At 50.6% G+C, this 12,885-nt stretch overlaps 1 protein-coding gene, 1 long non-coding RNA gene and 1 pseudogene across 4 annotated transcripts in view; 2 read left to right on the forward strand and 1 right to left on the reverse strand.

Moving 5' to 3' along the window:
- CPT1B (carnitine palmitoyltransferase 1B) overlaps positions 1–7,485 on the reverse strand; it is a 38,431-nt gene extending 30,946 nt beyond the window's left edge. The window contains exon 1 of one of the 2 annotated variants that reach the window (XM_081879769.1): positions 7,350–7,485. The gene's annotated coding sequence lies outside the window, so the exon portion shown is untranslated. Of the gene's footprint in view, positions 1–5,632; positions 5,771–7,349 lie in introns of those variants that run through there. The other variant, XM_081879768.1, reaches the window with a different exon arrangement.
- The window catches only part of LOC309352066, a 96,845-nt gene that overhangs the window by 34,621 nt on the left and 49,339 nt on the right, over positions 1–12,885 (forward strand). The gene's annotated exons all lie outside the window — the stretch shown is intronic.
- Positions 11,401–12,871, forward strand: LOC309351625 (lys-63-specific deubiquitinase BRCC36 pseudogene; annotated as a pseudogene). Its single transcript has one exon. The product of its transcript is annotated as a lys-63-specific deubiquitinase BRCC36 pseudogene (transcript).

Consider the following 12,885-nt stretch of genomic DNA (forward strand, 5'->3'; position numbering starts at 1 on the left):
TTTACAACAACTTCTCCCTTCACAGCACCCCCATGTTGTTGTTTTTAAAATTGATTTCCAATATATAACAAGAGAGAGAGAAAAGAATACAGAACCACAATCCTCACTTGCCCCCCCCTCACTCCAGGACAGATCAATCTAGTTAAGTTTGCCCAAGTCCGATCTGTGATTTCGGTCATCGCCATTCTCCGGCATATACCGTATTTTTTGCTCCATAAGACGCACCTGACCATAAGATGCACCTAGTTTTTAGAGGAGGAAAACAATAGAAAAAAATTCTGAATGAAACAGTGGATGTATCATTTTTGTGGTTCATGCTGTGGCCACAGACATGTGATTTGACGGTGAGTTTGGAGAATCCATGTGGATCCGTGCTTTGTAACCACATTTTTGCACCATTGTGGCCCCACGAAACAGTGGATGCCTGATTTTTTGGGGTGCAGGCTATAGCAATGGACATGCTATGTTATCTGATGGTGAATTTGGGGTGACCCAATGCAAAAATCCCAAGAATCCATGGGCTTTTACCTCCCCCCTCCCAGGCAGCCTCCTTTATTGCATCCCTTATCTCCCTCCTGATCGCTTGCCGATCAGCGGCTTTGTTTCAACACCCACTTCCCTCCTTCCCCCCCCCCCAAAAAGCAGAATCTGTTTTTGCCCCAGGGTAATTCGGCTCCAAGGACCACGCATTCGCTCCATAAGATGCACAGACATTTCCCCTTACTTTTTAGGAAGAAAAAAGTTCATCTTATGGAGTGAAAAATACGGTATTTTATAAAAGGATGCCATATTTCAACAAAATCATCTACACCACTTGTATTCTTCAACGCGTGCAATCTCTTTGTTATTTTTTTCTGATGCAGCAATAGCCCCTGCCGTCGGTTTCCAGCGAAAGACACACAGATGTTTCCTTCCTTTCCAATGCTGTGTCAACGCATCTACCTGGTTGTGCTGCTGTGGAAAGCTCGTCTCCGCTAAGGGAAGAAAGGAAAAAGGCAAAGGGAGAGGACTTTCTAAACAGTGGCTCTCCTTTGCCTGCCCAGGAAATGGCCAGTTTACATGGCCTGCTGTTGTGTTCACCATAATGGCTATCGATCTGAAATATTGTTGCAGGTTTGGGAGGCCAGTCAAGATGTTGTCTTGAGTCCCTCTCCATTCTTGGGACCCTGTATCTGTGCAGGTAGAAAGACTCTCTCAAGGCAAATCTTTAAAAATGTAGTAGGCACACAGACATCTGGGAAACACTGGCCTGCAAGCGCTTCAGTTGGAGAACAGCCTTTACCAAAGGTGTCATGGGCTTTGAAGACACTCGAACTCAGGACACAAGGGAGAAACATGCTAAGAGGAAGGCACGCTTGGCAAACTCTCATTGTGATCAGCTCCTGTCCAGAAACAAATGTCCCCACTGTGGAAGGAGGTGTGGATCCGGAACTGGCCTCCACAGTCACTTGTGGACTCACTGTTAAAACCGTGTTTATGGAAGACAATCTTACTTGGCTACAAGTGATTGCCGAAGAAGGAAGAAGAAGAAGAAAAGAGCAAGCTTGCCAGACCAGTCCTTTTGTCGGAAGGTCGGCAGTTTGAATCCCCGCGACGGGGTGAGCTCCTGTTGCTCGGTCCCTGCTCCTGCCAACCTAGCAGTTCGAAAGCACGTCAAAGTGCAAGTAGATAAATAGGTACCGCTCTGGCAGGAAGGTAAACGGCGTTTCCGTTTGCTGCTCTGATTCGCCAGAAGCGGCTTAGTCATGCTGGCCACATGACCCGGAAAAACTGTCTGTGGACAAACGCTGTCCAGTAGAGTGAGATGAGCGCCACAGCGCCAGAGTCGCCCACAACTGGACCTTACGGTCCCTTTACCTTTACCTATAAAGCAGGGAACTCTTGTGAGAGCCCATCCCCGGCTGCTGACCATCACCACTGCCTCCTGGGGGAGTGAGTTCTGTACATTAACAGGCCTCCTATACCCTTCAAATACGTACAACTGGGTGGGAGAGGGGGCTTTTTTGTCCTCCCTCTCTGGGAGCAGCAATGCAAGGGAAGGAGGCAAGTCCTGAGCCAGGAGCCCCCCCTTCCAGCCACCTTCTCTGGCTGGCTCCTGCCACTCAGGACTCACTGTTTATATCTCCTGCTGGGAACAGAGCTCAGCCTTGGCTCAGGGAGGCTGTTTCCATCACGTGGGGCTGGCCTGGGGCCAAGAAGGGAAGTCTCAGCCTCTGCCCTGGGCGTCAGGCGCACATGAGCCACAGGCACCCTCCGGTGCGTCACTCCCAGAAGGCTGCTGTCAAGTGAGAAAAGGATCAGCTTCAGGAGCCATGAGACAGAGAGAGAGTTCTTCTCCTGAGCGCGTGCAAAGTGCATTTCTTTCGACAGTGAGCAATCGTGCCAACGGAGGAGGCGTGCGGCGTGGCTTCTCCACCGAACACCCATTGCATTCTGAAAGGGGTGCCTAACCCAGCCTCCCTCCCAACTTCGTTCCAAAAAGGCAGCAAAATGGCCAAACAACATTATCTTTGTTACGGCTCCCTAAATACAAAGAGCAGCTCTGTGCAATGCGGACGCTTCCTTCGTTATTTAAAAGTGATTTGATAGCCAGAAGGCATTCTCATAGAATCATAGAGATGATGATGATGATGATAATTTATACCCCGCCCATCTGGCTGGGATTCCCCAGCCACTCTGGGCAGCTTCCAACAGAATATTAAAATACAATGGTCTGTTAAACATAAAAAGCTTCCCTAAACTTCCATCATGAATGTTCTACTTCCTCTCCATCTACTTCTGGTCGCTTGCATACACAATGAAATTTGCCACCAAAATCTATATACAGAGATGGAAGGGACCAACAAGGGTCAACCCCCCGCCCCCTGCAATGCAGGAATCTCAAACTCGAACCCATGAGATTGAAAGTCTCAGGCTCCACCGACTCTGACCTGTCCTGTGAAAGACTTAACATTGTAAGCCGCTCTGAGATACTTTTGTAGTGAGCGGCAGGGGAACATAAATATTAATACGAATAGAAGCAGCATCGGACTATAACAAAAGTGCCTCTGACCACAAAAGAAGTGCCTTCTGGTTCCACTGGTCTGTATATTCAGGTACTGCCAGTGCAGTTCAGAAGCACCCTGCGCCTTTACAAAGCGATGCAAAATGCATTGAAGGGGTTGGACTTGATGACCTTTGGAGGTCCTCTCCCGCTCTAAAATTCTAAGGTTCTTTGGGAATGTGGAGCCTGCCCCTCGGACAACCCTCCCCAACAGCAATCTGATCCACTGATGACTCAACAAAGTAACAAACGATGTACTTTACCAATAAAGGCAAAGCAGGGATCCCTTATCATCTGTATTTTTTCTTATCATTTTCTGGGTTTGTTTTGAGTGAGGGGGGGGGCGGGAGGAGGTGAACGGCTGCCTTGGCTGCTCCTCCCCAGCTGGCAATTCCTGCGTTTGTTTAAAAGGGGGATAAGATGCGGGTGGCGCTGTGGGTTAAACCACAGAGCCTGGGGCTTGCCGATCAGAAGGTCGGCGGTTCGATTCCCTGGGACGGGGTGAGCTCCCGTTGCTCCTGCCAACCTAGCAGTTTGAAAGCACACCAGTGCAAGTAGATAAATAGGTACCACTCCGGCGGGAAGGTAAACGGTGTTTCCGTGCGCTGCTCTAGTTTGCCAGAAGCAGTTTATTCATGCTGGTCACATGACCCGGAAGCTGTACACCGGCTCCCTCGGCCAGCAAAGCGAGATGAGCGCCCCAGCCCCAGAGTCAGCCACCACTGGACCTAATGGTCAGGGGTCCCTTTACCCTTTACTTTTAAGAGCAGCGAGTGACACGCCCCCAAGGACTAGCATCTGGAGTCCCTTTGCTCCTGGGGTGTCTCTGCCCCTGAGCACGGAAGGCCTGGCCAAACGCCCCCCACCCCCAATTCCACCCATGTCCCCCTGAAGCTGCAAGACCACCTGGCTGCCCAGCCTCCTGATCTCACACAGATGGAAGATTTGGGACAGACAAAAGGACTTCTTCACGCAGCACAAAGTTAACCGATGGAACTGCCTGCCACAGGAGGCTGTGCTGGCCACCAAACTAGGCCATAGCTGTCAACTTTTCCCTTTTCTTGCGAGGAATCCTATTCAGAATAAGGGAATTTCCCTTTAAAAAAGGGGGACAGTTGACAGTTATGAACTAGGTGGCTTTAATAATAATAATAGTAAATGTTTATTTATACCCCACCCTTCCTGGTTCAGAAAATCGGGCCCAGGGCGGCTAACAACAAATTCAAAACACTTAAATGATGCAACAAAAAACCAGCTTAAAATACAGTATAAAACGTGAATAACAATAAATTCAGAATTCAAAAATCAGTTTAAGGGGAAAATCCATCCAATAAACATTGGATGATCACCAGGGCTAGCTGGCTAAATTAGTCCTATTTGGGCCAGCGAGGAGACCAGGGGAGAATTAGCTGTGGGGTCTCAGAGCGGGTGATCTTCATAAAAAGGGGAGAGGGAGGGAAGGAAGGGGAATAAAAAATCAAGCTAAGTTAAAATTGAAAGCCAGGCAGAATAGCTCTGTCTTACAGGCCCTGCGGAAGGAAGTTAAATCCTGCAGGGCCCTGGTCTCCTGGGACAGAGCATTCCACCAGGTCGGAGCCATCACTGAGAAGGCCCTGGCCCTGGTGGAGGATAATCGGACTTCCTTAGGGCCTGGGAGCTGTAAACTATGGTTCTTCATGGACCTTAAGGTCCTCTGTGGGGCAAACCAGGAGAGGCCGTCCCGTAAATACGAGGCCTGGACAAATTCCTGGAGGAGGAGAGGGCTATTGATGGCTACTAGCCATGGCTGGAGGCAACAACGCTTCTTTGGTTTGAAACCAGAGGAGGGGAGACACAGGACTGGATGGCGTCATGGGCCTGATCCTGCAGGCACTTCTAAAGCTCTTAACCAGATGCACACCCCCCCCCCCCGAAGAAGCCCTTCCCTCCCCACCTGCGATGCTCAGCACCTGAAATTCAAAGGCAGTTTCCCTCTCTGGAACCACCGCTGACCAGGGGGCATCGCTGGGCAAGAAATGGGTAGGGGGGCACCAGCTGCTCCCGTGGATTTCAGTAGGCCCCCAATATTCAAATCAAGGGGGGCACGAGCACCTCCTTGCCTATCCTGACACCACACAGTGGCTACCTAGTGGCTGAGATTCCTGCATCGCAGGGGGTTGGACTGAATGACCCTTGGAGTTCCCCACAGGAGTCGCCGTAATTCCCCTGAAATTGGCCGGGGGGGGAGGGGGCCTGTGGGATTTTCTAGGGAGGGGGTCTGTCTTCTCCCCGTTGAAATATCGTAGCGTCTGGGTGATCCCTCCGGGGTGTCAGAAAAACCCATCGCCGCAGTCCATCCCTCGCTGCTGCGGGGGGGGGGGGCGGTTGTTGCGACGGAAAAGCACTCTGCACGCACTCAGAGACGCCGGTGTTTTTCCTCTGGGAGAGGCCCGGCGCAGCGCCCCTCCCCGCGTCCAGAGCGCAGTTTTGCGCCGCGCCGTCGGGGAGGTCAGGATCCGGTCTCCACCCCGCACCCGCGCCCCGATCCTGCAAAAAAAGGCAAGGCTCCAGAGCCCCCACCCCTGCCAGTCGGACGGTAGGCGCTGGTACCTGCTCGGGGACTGGGAGGCGAGGCAAGGCGGGGCGGGGGTCCCCGTCGGGCGACGGCTCCGCTGCAGCCCTTCCCCGGGAGACGGGACGGCTGGCCGGCTGGCTGGTTCTCTGGCGGGGCTCCCTGCGCGCCCGTAACCTGACACTGGCGCGGCTGCGGCTGCCCTACTTGGAAGGAGGGAGCGGGCGGCGCCCCCACCTCTCCAAGGCTCTTCTGCGCCACAGGGCGACGGGGTGGGCTGGGGGCACCCAGGACGCTGCCTCGCTCCCCTGGCCGCCCCCTCCGATCATCAGCTGGGGAGACCGCCCCCCTTCGCACAAGAGCAGCGCCAGTTCCCTTCCTTGGCGGCTGCAGAAGCGCCCTCGCCCCTAGACTCCCCAGCCCGTATGTTGGGCGGTGGGGGGGCGCCAGGTTCCCCGCAGGTTATTGGCTCATAGCTGTCAACTTTTCCCTTTTTTTGCGAGGAATCCTATTCGGAATAAGGGAATTATCTCCCCTCCCTCCACCCCCCTTTCTTTTTTTCTTTTCTTTTTTCTTCTCCCCGTAATGCCTCAACAAATGAAATGGATTTGTAAAAATGTTACGGGGGGGGGGGATACGAGGCATTACACTTACACTGTAAAACAAGAAAACCCTTAATAAAATATTTTAAAAAAACGTTGACAGCTGTGTATTGGCTGCGCAGGCTGGGCTGATCGATTTATTCTACTTTTCTGATGACATTTGTATCCAACTTTCCTCCGAGGAGCTCAAGGTGTCGTAGGTGGGTCTCCCCCTTTTATCCGCACAGCAACACCGCGAGGCAAAGAATGGGCGTGAGTGACTGGCTCAAAGTCACCCCTGTCGAACTTTGTGACTCTGACCACTAGGCCAGATGTTGATGGGAATCAGGCTCCAAGAGCTTTTATAGGGCCACAGGGTAGCCCTCACATGATTTCAGGCACATACGCTTCCTGAGTGCATGTCTCTGGGAGCATGTCCAAGAGAACCCACTGAAAAAGCATTTGCTGTGCTCATCAATGGCATTTTCACGTGGCTGCAATGTATAGATATATAGATTAGAGGCCCAGGTTGGACAGGGAGGCAGAACAGAGTGGGACTATGACTCCCCATGATCTAGACACTGGACTTCCGTTGATACTGCTGTGTCACATTGTGGACTCATGTTCAGCTTGTGGGCCGCCAAGACCCTGAGATCCTTTTCACATGTGAGTTCCGTAGTTTGACTCTGCACTGTGTGAAAAAGTCTTTTATCTGTCCTGAATCTTCATTGAAAACCCACAAATTCTCCTTTTGGGAGAGAGAAAACTTACCGGTACCTCTATCTGCTTTCTCCAGGCCATGGAGAATTTTATCAACTTTTGCTGTGTCGCCTTCTTACTCACCTTTTTTAAAAAGTCCCCCAAACCATGCAATTTTTCATCCTAGGGGAATCACTCCACAGACACCCCCCTCAGTTATTTCAGTTACCCTTCTCCACCCCTAAGGTTTTCTTTCTGAGCTGCTGCAATGCCGCTGTAACTGTGTGGTGTCTTGCACATTCTCACCTGTGCACAGTGCAAAGGGAACCCTCTCCAGGTATGAATTCCCTGGGTCTCGTCCGATCACCTGCACCAGGAGATGCAGAGATAAACCCTCCAGCACCCCCTAACAGCACCCAGGTGGCCAGCTTGCTTGTGGCTACGCCTCCCTGCTTGCAAGCTCCAAGGCTTTTACCTGCAACCTTCTCCTTGCGTGGCTGACCTTCCTTCCTCCAGGTGAAGCAGCTCAGCTGGGCCCAGGTAGCTGCTGTTGCAGCAGGCTGCAAGCAGCAACCTGCAGCCTGGGACAGCCCCCTTGCAGCCGGAAGGGCATTTGGAGGAGACTCCTGGCTCCCTGTGCACCAGGCTGAGCCATTCCCCCCCCACCCAGGAGTCACCAGGCTGCAGGGATAGAGGAAGCAGGAAGGAGGGGCCAGTCCTGCTGCTTTTGCTAAGCAAAAAGGGGGGTGCGAACAACAGGCATTGTTCCAGCTCCACCAACTGGACTCGCTCTGCAAGGTCTGTGCAAACTCCACTTGGCCTTCAGAGAAAAGTGTCTTCCCAAGGTCCTGGATAAATGTCAGAACGTAAGCAGAGTGCTGCTGGATCAGGCCAAGGGCCCATCTGGTCCAGCATCCTGCTCTCACAAGTGGCCAACCTATTATGCAAGCAGCATCTGAGCACAAGAACAGCTCTCCCCTCCTGTGGGGGGCCTTGGTTCTCAAACGCCTTGGTACTCAAACAACTTGGAACCCAAATGCTGCTAAACCCGGAAGAAAGTGTTCTGGTTTGCAAACTTTTTTGGGAAGCCAAACGTGCTCTGTTTTGAGCACCACACTTCCATTTTGAGTGTTAAGCTGAAGTTTCTGTTTTGGCTATTTATTTTGCGTTATTGTTTTTGCGGCTCTTTTTGTGTGTGTTTGTGTGACTGCCTGGAACCCAGTTCAGCCACTGACTGGTTGTGTGACTGCAGCACGTTGATTATTCCTTTCATTTTATGGGTCCATGTTCTCATTAGATAGTAAAATTCACATTAAATTGCTCTTTTAGGGGTTGTTTTCCAAAGTGTGGAACAGATTGATCCATTTTGCATTGCTTTCTATGGGAAAGAGCGCCTTGGTTTTGGAACGCTTTGGTTTTGGAACGGACTTCTGGAACGGATTACGTGTGAGAACCAAGGGACCACTGTAACTGGGAATTGGAAGTATTGTGGGGGCAGAGCAGAACCATTGTTTCTAGTAAGTCATCGGCAACCCTCTCTTCCTCCTTGCATGAATTTCTCCAACCCTTTTAAAGCCATCTAGGTTGTTGGTCACCACTGCTTCCTGTGGCAGGGAGTTCCGTAGTTCCAGTCCAGGCTCATTTTCCTTAGACAAGGAAGGGCAAGGGAGACTGTCTTGCCTTTAGAGAATATGGATTTATTTACACACACATATAGCCAGTTGCTGGAAACCACAGAAGGCACGGATGTAGCCAGGATTTATTGCCGGGGGGGGAGCAGGGGCACAGAACAAGTTATCTGTGATGCAACTGGTCAGTTAGTTAAGCATTTTTATTTATTTGCTTGATTTTTTTGGGGGTGCGGGGAGCAGCTGCCGGGACGTAGAGATCGGGATGCCTTTCCTGCCATCTTCCAACCCAGCCAATTTTTTCTCCTTCCTAGGAGGAGCTGGCTTCCAGCCAGTTGATGTGGGGAAAGGCCCACCCCCTGTCTCCATGGCAACCGCGCAGGTGAAGGTGTTTAGCTGGCTCAGCTGGAGCCATTTAGCCTCATGAGGAAACTGCTTTGGCCACTTCAGGAGGTTCTCCTAAAAACTTCACGGATATAGAATCACGGGCCTGGAAGAGACTGCCAGATATAAACTGGACCTTCCCCACCTCCCCCCACCTGGCCCAGTAACACTAAAGGTAAAGGACCACTGGATGGTTGAGTCCAGTCAAAGGCGACCCTGGGGTTGCGGCACTCATCTCGCTTTCAGGCTGGGTCATGTGGCTAATTTATTATTTATACCCCGCCCATCTGGCTGGGTTTCCCCAGCCACTCTTGGCGGCTTCCAACAAAACACTAAAATACAATAACCTATTAAACATTAAAAGCTTCCCTAAACAGGGCTGCCTTCAGATGTCTTCTAAAGGACTGGTAGTTATTTTTCTCTTTGACATCTGGTGGGAGGGCGTTCCACTGGGCGGGTGCCACCACTGAGAAGGCCCTCTGCCTGGTTCCTTGTAGCTTTGCTTCTCGCAGTGAGGGAAACACCAGAAGGCCCTCAGTGCTGGACCTCAGTGTCCGGGCAGAACGATGGAGGTGGAGACGCTCCTTTAGGTATACTGGACCGGGACTCGGAAACGTACTGGGAGCTGCTTCTGGAGCAACGGACAGCGTGATGGAAACCAGAGCGCATGGAGACACCGCTTACCTTCCCGCCGGAGCAGTACCGATTTATCTACTCTCACTGCTGTGCTTACGAACTGCTAGGCTGGCAGGAGCTGGGACCAAGCAGTGGGAGCTCACCCCGTTGTGCAGATTCGAACCTGTAACACTACAGAACTAGTGTCCGAGAACAGGTCCTCCTTTTGCTTTGAGGGTGGGAGAGGAAGTGTCTCAGAAATTTTGTTGTTGTTTAGTCATTTAGTCATGTCTGACTCTTCGTGACCCCCTGGACCAGAGCACGCCAGGCCCTCCTGTCTTCCACTGCCTCTCCCAGTTTGGTCAAACTCATGCTGGTAGCTTCAAGAACACTGTCCCACAGTCTTGTCCTCTGTCGTCCCCTTCTCCTTGTGCCCTCCATCTTTCCCAACATCAGGGTCTTTTCCAGGGAATCTTCTCTTCTCATGAGGTGGCCAAAGTCTTGGAGCCTCAGCTTCAGGATCTGTCCTTCCAGGGAGCACTCACTCAGAAATTATACAGGTGATGAAATTAAAAGTTGAAATGTGTGTGCGGAGGGCGAAGCGAGAGAAGGTTAGAAAGGGATGGATGTGCTTGCAAAAGAACCGTGAGGAGAGAATGGGAACAGCGTGTGTGCGGCAAATATTGCTATCAATCTTGAGAACAAGCAGAAACAGAAGTGGGTATGTCTCGTGATTAATAAGCTAGTAGAAGGAAATAATTGCTATATATGGACCTCACTGCCCCTTTGCTTCCCTTTGCTTGAGTATACAATTCATAGACTCGTAAGGTTGGAAGGGACCTCAAGGGGCCATCTAGTCCAACCCTCTGCAATGCAGGAATCCCTTTGCCCAACATGGTGCGTGAACCCATGGCCCTGAGATGAAGAGTCTTACGCTCTGCCGACTGAGTTCCCCCCCCCACACTTTTGGTGTGCCACTCCTCAACTATCATATTTTTCCATGCATTAGACGAGGTTTCCCCCCTCAAAACGAACATTTAAAAATGGGGGGAGGGAGCGTCTTATACATGGTCAGTGCATTTTTGTGACTCGGGGTGGGTAGCTTCCGCGTGGGTGTGATTGTCAGCGGTGTGATTTGTGGGTGTGATAAGGGCTGTTGTGTATTTGCTGTTGCTGCGGCTTCTTCTTGCGTTGAGGGAGCAGCTGACAGGCGGGTTTAGCGGCAGGGCAGATCAGACGGGCCAATTTTCAGCAGTCCTCCCTCTAAAAGGAGAGAGCTATTCTGCCTGGCCTTTAATTTGAAATCAGCCTGATCTTTTATTCCCCTTCCTTCCCTCCCCCTCCCCTTTTTATGAAGATTCCCCGCTCTGGGATCCCACAGCTAATTCTCCCCTGGTCTCCTCCTTGGCCCAAGTAGGACTAATTTAGCCAGCTAGCCCTGGTGATCATCTAATGTTTATTGGATGGATTTCCCCCCTAAATTGATTTTTGAATTCTGAATTTATTGTTATTCATGTTTTATACTGTATTTTATGATGATTTTTGTTGCACCAATTAGTGTTTTAAATTTGTTGTTAGCTGCCCTGAGCCTGGTTTTCTGAACCGGGAAGGGCGGGGTATAAATAGAAATTTTTTATTATTATTATTATTATTATTATTATTATTATTATTATTATTAAGTACTGGGGGCAATCCACAAAAAAGCTGCAGAACTCCTGGCAATGCCCCCCCCCCATTTTCTTCTAAGCTCCCCCTAAAAATAGGGGTCTCCTTATACATGGAAAAAATACGGTACTTGCTGGTGGAGATTGTCACACCGGCAACACCGAAATAAACTTATTGTTTGTCTTGTTCTCTATGCAGGCAGGCCTCGGCGGAAAGGATATTTGGGGCCGTTGACCGGCACGTTCGTCGTCTCTCTCCCTCCTGAACAGGAGCAGCGGGCAGAAAGCGAAGCAGTTGGCGGTGGCGTTGCAGGCCGCGCACTTGGAGGCGGACACCTTCCTTGTCTGCATGGTCCATGCTCCGATCACTGAGCATGAAGAGGTCATGGGCCTTTGCCTCGGCAAGGTCAGAGCTGGCCGAATTTCTCACATTCCCTCGGTAATCATTCTGCTCCGGTCAGATAAGAGGAAAGATCGGGTGGAGATTTCCCCGGAGCAGCTCTCGGCTGCTTTGACAGAAGCGGAGAGGTTGGCTAAGTTGTGGGCTGGTATCATTCCCACCCCCACATCACTGGCCATCGCACATCGACCTCTGCACGCAAGCGATGTATCAGATGTTGGACAGAGACTTTGTGGGGCTGATCTTCTCCTGTTTTGGCGAGGACAAAAGCACAAAGACAGACCGGATTATCTTCACCTGCTTCCAGTCCCATCAAGCCCCAAAGAGCTCCTGCAAATATGAAAGGGTTCCTGTTCACCTGATTCCTCCCACCGGCACGGGGAAAACGTGTCTTGAGTCCATGATAGCATTCCCCAGGATCTTGCGTCAAGAGGAGCCTTCAGGAAAATCCATAGCCTTTCTCATCTGGATCCTATCACCAAGATCCACAATGGATCGGTGTTTACTAAGAAGCTGTGCAGCCAGATGTTGATCATCGGTGGTCCTCTGATGCAGTGGCTGGAGGGTCTCTTGAAGAGAAAGGAAGACAGGCTGTAGGCTCTGCAGCAGGAGAAACAGAAACTTCTGGAGGAACTTGCTGCCCTGGAGAGAGAAGAACAGAACCTCACGGCCTGAGAAATGAAGCAACAGCCCAAGAATTGTAAGCTTGGCTTCATCCTTCTTTGCTGCTTCTCCATGCCTTCCCATCTTGTTGGGTGTGTTCTGTGTTTGTGCAGCACAGAAGCTTTAAACTCACCACACAAAACATTTGTTTAGCAGAGTTGTTGTTTACTGCACACACACAAACACGCACTGCATATACATATGCTTTATATCCCGTTACAAGTAGGACTCTCTCTGTTCCCAGAGAGGGTTTTTTTGCTTCAAAGTTCTTGCTGTCCCACAGTCTGCAGCAAGTCCTGAGCTCTTTCAAAATCCTGCAACTCAAAGCATTCCGTTTTCTACTGCAGTTCCAGTCTGTCTCCTCCTGCTCAGATCTCCCACGCTTTCCCGACACTGAACACGGTTAAGCAGGCAAATAATAGTTTATACCAGTAACAATTCAAAATTATACGTTTCAGAATCCATTCTTTTTGTCACTGGATACAGATATCAGAATTAAATGGAGAAACAGCGAGGAATGAGAAGGGATAACTTATGTGCACCAAACTGTATTGTATAATGTAGGTACCTTCCTACGATATGCTTCATTGTTTGTGAAATTAATAGTCACACCAAACCACAAATAAAATAAAACAATTCTGTATGACTGGCAAATGG

The sequence above is a fragment of the Podarcis erhardii genome (genome assembly GCF_964252035.2).
Source record: "Podarcis erhardii genome assembly, chromosome: 10".
NCBI classification, from domain to species: Eukaryota; Metazoa; Chordata; class Lepidosauria; order Squamata; family Lacertidae; genus Podarcis; species Podarcis erhardii.